Raw genomic sequence first — 10,923 nt, 5'->3', positions numbered from 1 at the left:
TCGACCCCCAGGACGCGCGGACTTCAACTCCCAGAATTCCCTAGCCAGCATGTTCGTTAGTTTGGCTGGCTAGGGAACGCTGGAAGTTGAAGTCCACGTTTCTGGAAAGGTGCGGGTGACGAAGGCAACCGGAGGCCGGTTCTCCATTGAAGGAGAGCCGCCTTCCGCGGACATGCCGACCAAGCGATCGGAATCTCCTGCCACTGTAATCCCGACGGCGCCTTGTTTTTCCAAAGGCCTCAGGTTCAATTGGGAACCGGAAGGGTTAGGTGTGTGTTCCTGCCTATTATTTCAGAGGTCTTTCAAACTTGGCAACTTTAAGACTTGTGGACTTCAACTCCCAGAATTCTCCAGCCAGCTATGCTGGCTGGAGAATTCTGGGAGTTGAAGTCCACAAGTCTTAAAGTTGTCTATTTGGGGACACCTGTATTAGCTATTCTTAGTCCCTTGGTCTAGATTCGACCCATCTATTTCTTCTAAGCAGTGCCCCACTCCCCATGCGTGGGTTCCCTGCATAGGATTGGGATTATAAATCTGTAGAGCTTCCCAGTGAGAAAAAGAGCATTAAAAAAAAAAGATTTATAAATTGCAAAGCCCCAAAACTACACCATCATGTTTGCTAAGATGCAAAGATCCAGAGGGCAATTTCTAAGGGTGGGAGGGTGTGCCCTACAGACAGTCCTCGATTTATAACCTTTAGCGACTATTGGAAGTTACAACAGCCCTGAAATCATCGCCTGCCCTCCAGTCAGAGCCGAGGAAGCTTCTTTTGGATGAGAAGCCAAACGTCTTCTTGTGGGAGCTTCATCACTGGAGGCTTTCAAGGAAAGACTGGACTGCCATTTGTCGTGGATGGTGTAGAGTCTCCTGCTTGAGCGGGAGGGTTGGACTAGATGACCTACAAGGTCCTTTCCAACTCTGTTAATCTAGCTATTAATACTGTCCCAAAGGTGCTTTTTCAGGAGGCAACTGGACGTTCTTGTTTTTTTTCCTTTTGAAGACGTTTCGCTTCTCATCCAAGAAGCTTCTTCAGCTCTGGTTCCCCACTATCCTGTCAGAGCTGAAGAAGCTCTGTTGAAGATAACCCCCAAACTTCAGTCACAGAAACCTATAAAGATCCATCCACTCATTCAACCATTTAGTCAGATGCCCCAGAACCACAAACCCTGGTGGTTCTGCTTCATCAATAAACATAATCTTTCTTTTCAATCAACGTTCATGTTATTTCCTGTGTCTTCCTCCCAGCTTGGAACTGAACCAGATGGATTTTTCTTCCAACACCCATTATACAGATAACCAACAATGAGATTGAGGTAAAGGTAAAGGTTCCCCTTGCACATATGTGCTAGTCGTTCCCGACTCTAGAGGGTGGTGCTCATCTCCGTTTCAAAGCTGAAGAGCCAGCACTATCCGAAGACGTCTCCGTGGTCATGTGGCCGGTATGACTAAACGCCGAAGGCACACGGAACGCTGTTACCTTCCCACCAAAGGTGGTTCCTATTTTTCTACTTGCATTTTTACATGCTTTCGAACTTCTAGGTTGGCAGAAGCTGGGAGAAGTAACAAGAGCTCACTCCATTACATGGCACTAGGGATTCAAATGGCCAAACTGCTGACCTTTCTGATCGACAATCTCAGCGTCTTAGCCACTGCGTCCCCTATGAGATTGAGAGACAATGATTGATGGAAGGGTAGCCATAAATTCTTTCATTTTAAATTTTGATATTGTGTAAAAATAAAAAGAACTTAGAATCCTTAATGAGTTACTGAAAATTACTCCAAATCCTCTATCTCACCAATAAAGCCTGTTACTACCACCCAAGCAGGTTGTAACAATTATATCCTCATTGAGACCAGGGAAATTTGAATCCACACCTCCAGATGTGAAGCTTTATTAGATGGACTTGGGGCTGTAGCTCTGCCTTAGGCCAATCCACTTCCCAAGACTATTGTGGAAATAAAAAGGATTTAGGGAAACATTAGACGTTGCTGTCTTTTGGGTGGGGAGAGATAGTTAAAGACAAAAGGTGATCATTTACCTAATTTGAGTCTGTTTTTCTGTATGGCTAACCTTTTTGCCATCGTTTGCCAAAAGTGTGGGTGAAGCACAGGGAGGTCGTGCGCGGGTGTGCCCAAACCCATAATTTTATGCATGTGAAACACACACACACCCCTGCGCATGTGCACGTGCCAACCCCCTCCGCTTTTGGCACAGGATGGCACGATGGACCCGTTTTTCACCTTCCCAGGCTCCAGAGGCTTTCTAGGAGCCTGGGGAGGGTGAAAACGGCCTTCCCGTCTGCCTCGGAAGCCCTCCAGATGCTTCATGAGGCTTCTCTGGAGCCTCCAGAGGGCAAAAAAGTCCCAATGCGCAAACTGAAAGTCTGTTCCCAAACTTCCGGTTTGCGCATTGGGTTGTTTTTCGCCCCCGGGAGGCTTCAGGGAAGGCTTTGGAGGGCAAAAACCGGCTGAAAAAGAAGACTAGCTGGCCAGCGCATCCCATAGGTTCACCATCACGGGTCTAATCTATGGATTCAACTAGCCATTCTTATCTAGAGATGACTATGACTTCTAGCAATAGAGGGGTCTTGGATCTCATATAGCCATGATGTAATGCACAAAAACAAGTAAAGAGAAAACAACCTGAATCCCAACCTGTACGAAAAGACTTGTTCCTAGTTTATACAATGAGTTGTCCATCACCAAGGTAACTGGCAACCTAAGTTCTGGAACTTTCTTCTGTGACATCTGTTCAGAGGGAGAATTTAATTTTAAAAAAAAAAGTTTAGCACCTTGTGCCCGGGGTTCACAAATTGTGCTCTTCGGCTTGTTTTACAGGTAGTTTTCCACTTATAACAGTTCACTTAGTGACCATTTGAAGTTACGATGGCATTGAAAAAAAGGGACTTAGCATTTTTCACACTTATGACCATTACAGCATCCCCATAGTTATGTGATTTACATTTGGATGCTTGACAACTAGTTCATATTTAAGACGGTTGCTGTGTCCCGCGGTCATGTGATCATCTTTTGCAACCTTCTGAGAGGGGAAGCCAGCTTCACTTATGAACCCTGTTACTAATTTAACAATTGCAGTGGTTCATTTAACAAATGTGGCAAGAAAAGTCGTAAAATACGGCAAAGCTCTCTAAACAAACTTTTCCCTTAAATTCTGGGCTGAGGTGTGGTCATAATTTGAGGACTACCTGTAATTACATTCACACAACATGCTAAAATATAAACTATGGCTAACAAACTGCAGGTGGCCCTTGTAATTTAGGACTTAGCTTAGTTTCTCAGTCTCAGCAGTATTCATAGGCATGGAGATCAACTCCTAGGATTTCCTAGCCTGCATGCTGGGTACATAGTCCATATATCTTAAAGTTGCTGAGGTTGGCAAACACTGATTTAGGATAACCAAAAATCAGAGACTAATAGCACCTTTCCAACAAATTTTAATAAGGGGCATAACTTCTGTGAGTTGCAATTCATCGTAACTGGTGCTACTAGCCTCCTCCTGATTTCTGGCATTTAAAAAAAAAATACCCTTTTGAAAGTTTTCAACACTTTCCTTTATTCTAGGAGCGTCTCTCAGTATAGAACCTCAGTTAGGTTTCTTTAATTGCTGAAGTGACAAGGACATCTAGTGATCGTAGATATTAATACAATGTCATTCAAATTCTTAATTACATAGTGGGGATTTATACCAGTGGTGGGATTCCAAAATGTTAGCAAACAGTTCTCTGCCTGGTTGCTGGGTAGGCGTGGCCAGGGTAGGTGTGGCCTACTCCACGGTGTATATGGTGGGAGGTGGGGGTGTTCGCCCTACCCAGGCTCTGGAGGTTTCCCCGAAAGTTAGCATCCGGTTCACTCAAACTGGCTGAATCCCAGCCCTGATTTTTACGAGGAGTAGATCAGAAGTTGAATTGAATTGAATTGAATTTATTATATTTCTATGCCGCCCTTTTCCCAGAAGGGACTCAGGGCGGCTCACAACCCAAGTCAGGGGGGGGGATAGGGGATAGTTATCTAACAAAGGTATAAATCAGTGGGGGGGTTGCAGGCGGTATGATCCGGTATGGGCGTACCAGATCCTGCCCGGAGCACCGGGTACCATTCCAGTACAGTGCTCCGGAGGGCCCACCTGCCTGCCCGAGTTCCTTACCTGTGCTTTAAGCCTTTGGCGCTTCCGCGCATGCGCATGGCATGTATGGCACCTGCACGATTCTTCACCGAGCAGCTGGAGCGTTGCGGAGGCTTGCAGAAGCATCACAGGCAAGTACGATGCATGCGTGCCCCGCCACGCATCCATGTGGGTGACGCCGGGGCCATTCCAACCGTACCGGTTGAAACGGAATCCAGAACCCACCACTGGTATAAATGTTAACATTTCTACCACCAAAAAGTCATAGAAAGGTATAGAAAGAATGAACGTATTTATAGACAGTTTGGTGGATGGTGGAATTAACAGCAGAAGAGGAAAATAGGAAAAATTCATTGTATAATTGCAATTAATGAAATCTTCTGGTTTTTATTTAAGTACCTTAATAAACATATCTTTATTTTTTTTTCTGCTAATGACATATATTGTGCAACTCTAATGACATATGTTGTGTAACATATATTGTGCCAAAATAATAATAGTTTCTTTATGACTTCAATAATAGGAGGATGCAGTTACAAAAATGTTGTAAATCATTAATCAGAAATGGCCACAAGTCGACCTGTAGATTCATCTATTCCACCTTTCTTTCTTGCAATCATATTTTTTTAAAAAAAACTAATTTATGTCTGGTGAAATTATGTGGAATATCTATGGTCCTGTCCTTAGATCAAGGGTGGGGAACCTGTTGTCCTTCAGAAGCCATGATGTAAAAATAGATGTTGAGACTCTGGAAAGAGTGCAGAGAAGAGCAACAAAGATGATTAGGGGACTGGAGAATAAAACATATGAAGAACGGTTGCAGGAACTGGGTATGTCTAATTTAATGAAAAGAATGACTCGGGGAGACATGATAGCAGTCTTCCGATATCACAGGGGCTGCCACAAAGAAGAGGGAGTCAAACTATTCTCCAAGGCACCTGAGGGTAGAACAAGAAGCAATGGGTGGGAACTAATCAAGGAGAGAAGCAATTTAGGACTGAGGAGAAATTTCCTGACAGTTAGAACAATTAATCAATGGAACAGCTTGCCTCCAGAAGTTGTGAATGCTCCAACACTGGAAGTTTTAAGAAGATGTTGGATAACCATTTGAAGCAGAAGGTTGGACTAGAAGGTTGGACTAGAAGACCTCCAGGGTCCCTTCCAACTCTGTAATTCTGTTCTGTTTCTTAACTACCAGCATGATTCAGGATGCAAAGTGTTTAGAGGCTGGGTTGTTTTGACTCTGATAACTTTAGCTACAACTCTGACACAGCTCACTCTAACTCAGTGTTTCTCAACCTTGGCAACTTGAAGATGTCCGGACTTCAACTCCCAGAATTCCCCAGCCAGTACAGTGCTCCGGAGGGCCCACCTGCCTGCCCGAGCTCCTTACCTGTGCTTTAAGCCTTTGGCGCATTCGCTGGCTGGGGAATTCTGGGAGTTGAAGTCCGGACATCTTCAAGTTGCCAAGGTTGAGAAACACTGCTCTAACTGGAAATCAATCATTTTTATTTTGGTAAAGTAGGGCAACGAGATTGAAGTGGCCGTTTGAAGGTTGAAATGAGAGACTGGAATTTTACAACTGAAATGTATGCTGATAAAAGGTACCCTCTTCATACACCTGAGAGCTGCATTCACTACCCAACCTCTGAGAAGTCATTCCCCTCCCCCCCAATATAAAAACTATTTAACATGTCCGTGTGAAAAAGACATTATTTTCACAGAAAGCTGAATTGACCCTGAGTGGCAACAAGGAGGAGACTCAGTCAGGAATATGTGGTCCTGGAAACAAAACTGTCTCTGTTCACCGACCACAATTCAGAGATAAGTGTGGCTAGCATGCTGACCTAGAAGGAAGGAATACATAATAATAAGGTCACCCGAATAGATTTATCAAAAACATTGCAATGTCATGCTGTAATTTCCACTGTCTCTTGCCTTTTTGTCTTCCCTTTGCAATGTGGTAGGTGAAAGGTACATAAGCTCTGGTTTTGCCTTTGCTCAGGGTGCTTGACAAAGTGTCAAGTCTTTGCTGGGAGCATAGTATATACTCCGTGCATATTAATACAAATAGCAATAGCACTTAGACTTATATACCTCTTCACAGTGCTTTACAGCCCTCTCTAAGCAGTTTACAGAGTCAGCCTATTGCCCCCAACAATCTGGGTCCTGATTTTACCCACCTCGGAAGGATTGAAGGCTGAGCCAACCTTGAGCCTGGTGAGGTTCGAACTGCCAAATTGCAGTCAGCTGGCAGTCAGCAGAAGTAGCCTGCAGTACTGCACTCTAACCACTGCGCCACCGAGGCTCTAAATACAGGTATAGATAATCCTCGACTAACAACCACAATTGAGTCCAACATTTCCGTTGCTAAGCAAGGCATTAAGTGAGTTTTGCCCCATTTTATGACATTTTTTGCCACAGCTGTCAAGCAAATTGCTGTTGTTGTTCAGTGAGTCGTGTTGTCGTTAAGTGAATCTGCTCTCCCCCATTGACTTTGCTTGTCGGAAACCAGCTGGGAAGGTTAAAATGGTGATCACTTGACACGTAACCGCCATAAATACATGCCAGTTGCCAAGAGACTGTATTTTGGTCACGTAACCATGCAATAGTCCTAAGTGTGAAAAACAGTCGGAAGTCAGTTTTTTCAAAGCCGTTGTAACTTCAAATGGTCACTAAAATGAAGGCAAAGGCTACCTGTATGTTATATTTACCTTCAAAGGGATTTGGTTGCTTTAAGTGAGCCAGGGTTAGGCCATAGCCTAACTTCGTCTTTCCATTGGCCATGCTGGTTGGAAAGCTGCAAGAGAGGAATTGTGCAACATCTGAACAGGTGTTCCACTCTGGATAGAGCATCAGTTAAGATTATAGTTCTCTAGATATTTGGCTCCTGAGAGAAGCCGATCTCCTCTTTCCTTTAGGGCCGTGATGGGAGACCTATGGCACGCGGGCCACAGGTGGCCCGCGAAGCCCTCTCTGCAGGCACGCGAGCCATCACCCAGCTCAGCTCTGCCGCGCATGCACCTCCCGCTGGCCAGATGATTTTTGGGTCTCTGATTTTCAGGAGGCACACGGATATGTGCAGGGGGGTGCACGTGCATGCAGTAAGGGGAACATGGGGGTGCAGCGCCCCCTCCCTGTGCCCCATTTTTGGTTTCAGGAGGCTTCAGGGAGTCCTGCTAGGCCCAAAACAAGGCACCGGGGGGTAGTGCGCAAGTGCAGGGGGAGCGCGGAGGTCGTGTGCATGTGTGTGGGGGGGTCGTGCGCAGATGTGCAGGGGATGGGGCGCATTGTATTATGGGTGTGGCCACGCACATGTGTGCTGTCGCACACAAGCAATTTTGGCGCACAAGGAGAAAAAGGTTAGGCATCACTGCTTTAGGGGATCAGTGAGATAGAAGAGGAATCCGTTTGTATTGCAATGTTGACGAGGGAAATTTTTCACAGCAGGGAGATAAATGGAAAACGGTGACATGTTTGACAAGCAATAAATGTAGGAACCAAATGTATTTGCTTGCTTAATGTGTGCTAAGGTACAGCAATCTGCCCAGCCATCATTATGGCTTCAGATTATCTCACTTTTGTTATCACAGAGCTGAGACAGGAAATCTGATATTCTACAGGTAGATGCCCATCACTTCCATTACCTTTGACCATTGGCTGTGCTGATTAGGTTTTATGGGAATTGTGGTCCAAATGCTTACAGAGCACCAGGATGCCTCCCTGTATCGTGGAGGGAAGTCTTATAGATTGCTGTGCTGGGTTTTTTCATAGTTGTTTTGTTCTGTATTTTAGGAAGAATCGATTAATTAATTTCCGCAGTATCAAAGATGATTACTTTCTGACTACTGATGGTGTTGTTTTAGGATGACAAAATTTCCTCTACCAGTTAGCAAGTTTTTAAGGCTATGCAGCCATCTACTGTGGTTTATTTTCACCTTCCTTGAGTATTTAATATAGTGACTTCCTCCCCAGGCCTCCATCCATTTCTCTCTCACACACACACACAGAGCTGGATAAAGTTATGTAAAAATCCAGCCCAGCTTCACTAATTACAAGTTTGAAAAGGCAACGTGGCTCTGCCTGCAATCAAACTACACTTGGGGAGGGAGAGCACAAGTGAGCACTGACAAAACCACAGGAGGAGGCAGGAAGCCAGGCAAAGAGCCATGCTGTAGCACACATACTTTCCCCCAGCCCCTTTCTTTTGGAAGGCTTGGATTGGCTCCCCTCCGACTTCTCTGCCTCTCCTCTCACCCCAGCCTGCCAGCAGGAGATGAGTGAGTGGCCTTTATTATGTTCCAGGCATTTCCCACCCAGCCAGCAGGCTGCATTTGCAAAGGGGGAGGTGTTTGAGAAGGCAGCAGGGGAATGGGGGGATGGCAGAGGAGTTGCAAGCCATTGGAAAAGATATCCAATCCAACTTCTCTCTGTGTGTGTGTGAGTGTTTGAGAGAGAGAGAGAGAGAGGGAAGGGGGTAGGAGAGATAATCCAATCCAACTTCTGTGTGTGTGTGTGTTTGAGATAGGGGGGAAGGAGGGAGAGAGGGAGGAAGGAGGGGAAGGGAGAAGAAAAAGAAAGAAGGAAACTTCTTTCGCAAAGGAGAAAAACAAATGCTTTCACTTTAAATCGGAACTGAGGATGCCTGGCTATGGAATACTGGGAGTTCAAGTCCACAAATCTTAATAACTTTAAATTGAAAAGGTTCAGGAAAGAACAAATTGGTTATATGGTTACAAGTTATATGGTTTTATGTTTTTGAAGTTTTGGGGTTTGTGCAATATGATCATTGTGTTTCTAAAAGGCTTGTGAATGGAGCCAAACTTTCTCTAGGGTCATTATCTCTATCTGGCAGGCATGTGGAATGAGCCTCAGGCAGGTTTCTTTGTTAGCAGAAAGAAAGAAAAACAGCACAGCAATTTAGGGCTAGAAGGCTACTAGGAGGTCATCTAGTCCAATCCCCTGCTGCAGCAGGAAACCTTACATTGTATGGATTATTTTGGTGCCTCTAACAGAGAGGAAAATTGCCAGAAAGGAGAAATAGTTTACTAGGACAAGGCTGCCATGCACAGGAAGGCAGAGATAGTCCTTTACTTACGACTACAATTGAGCCCAAAATTTTGGTTGCTAAGCAAGAGCGTTGTTAAGTGAGCTCCACCACATTTTACCCAATCCATGACATCTCCTGGTGAGTGAAATCAAGTTGGCCACTCCTACCAGGTCACATGACTGCCAAGCCACTCCCACAAAACAGGCCACACCTACAGAATAGGTTCTAAAAATTTTTGAAACCCACCACTGATACAGACATATACTAATCACACACGCTCACAACATGTGTAAATGTACACAGATACTCCAACTACAGAAGCTGAGCATACAACCCCAGAAGGAAGGCTGATTTGAATCTTACCTTCCTGTACTTCATGAAAAAGTTAAGGGAACAGAGTAATTAAGCTATTTTTGCCTCCCTTCTCCTAATATTCTTCTAAACAAAGACACAAAACCACAAAAACAAAGACATGAAACACTAGGACTCTAAAAGTGTTTCCAGGACTCTTTTGTTCAAGGCCTGAAGGTAATCGAATCTAACTCAAAGGTGGACAAGAAACAGCATTTCCAAGATGACTCTGGATTCATGGAATTCCTTGTTGCAGGACTCAACAAGTTTTCCTTCTTAGCACGTCCTTGTTCCCAAGTAATCTTTTGAAAAGCAACCAACAACATGTAGAGGCCTTGTAGTAAGACATGTAAAAGCCTTACGTATAATGGCTGATGTGCTAATATGACTATGCCTTGCTAATGTAACTATAGTTTCTTCAAGGCTATTTTCTCTTGTTTCCATAAAGGCCTGAACCATGAAGGGTGGTTTTGTGCTAGATATGACGTTCTAGAATAGGGGTGTCAAACTCAAGGCCCAGGGGCCGAATCCAGCCCTCAGAGTGCTTAGATCTGACTTGCGGGGCTGCCCTGGAAACAGCAAAGGACCAGCCCGCAGTGCCTCTGCCAGCGAAAATGGAGCTCTTGAGGGTCACGGGTGGCCTTCCCGAGCTCCGTTTTTGCTGGCAGAGGTTGCAGAAGGCCGTCGCAGCCAAAACCGTAGCTTGAGAGCCTGTTTTCACTGTCAAGAGTGCTTGGGCCACCACAAGCGCCCCGACATGAGTGATGTTGAGTCGGCCACGCCCATCCCAACCCCCCCAGCGTCAAACACAACCCTGATGCTGCCCTCAATGAAATCGAGTTTCACACCCCTGTTCTAGAAAATGATCAACTAATCTGTAGCTCAGCATGTTGAGTGATCAAATCTATCCTGTGTCACCAGTTCTTCTGATCCCTTGTTGATAAGGTCCCGATCTTGGAATTCTGTGGACCACACAGACCTGGAACCCTTGGCCTGCATATCACCCCATAGTACACATTGGGGGCCCTTGAGGCGCCCCCAGAGAATGCCACTAAAATCCAGTGGCAGAAGTGCTTATGTGGGGGAGATAAATCTGCCTTATTTCACCCACCCTCCTACACATAGGGTCTGGGGAACCCAGAGCAGGATGGAGCCCATTAAATGACTCGTGATCTGCTGTCCCATGAGGTAGGGGGTAGGGGTGGGGTGATTTTGTTATATTGTACTATATTAATTTATTTGATTCTTTTTGTTAGTTTTTATGTTTTAAATATGGTTTTTATTCTGTAAGCTGCCTTGAGTTGCCATGGGCGAATAGGCGGCAATATAAATTCAATCCATCCATCATTGGTCCTGATGCTTCATGTGCATTTTGTAC

Source organism: Thamnophis sirtalis, unplaced genomic scaffold (assembly GCF_051295495.1).
Source record: "Thamnophis sirtalis isolate CommonGarterSnake01/CBP01778 unplaced genomic scaffold, rThaSir2_p1.2 scaffold_9, whole genome shotgun sequence".
NCBI lineage: Eukaryota > Metazoa > Chordata > Lepidosauria > Squamata > Natricidae > Thamnophis > Thamnophis sirtalis.
Note: the sequence above shows the minus strand (reverse complement) of the source record.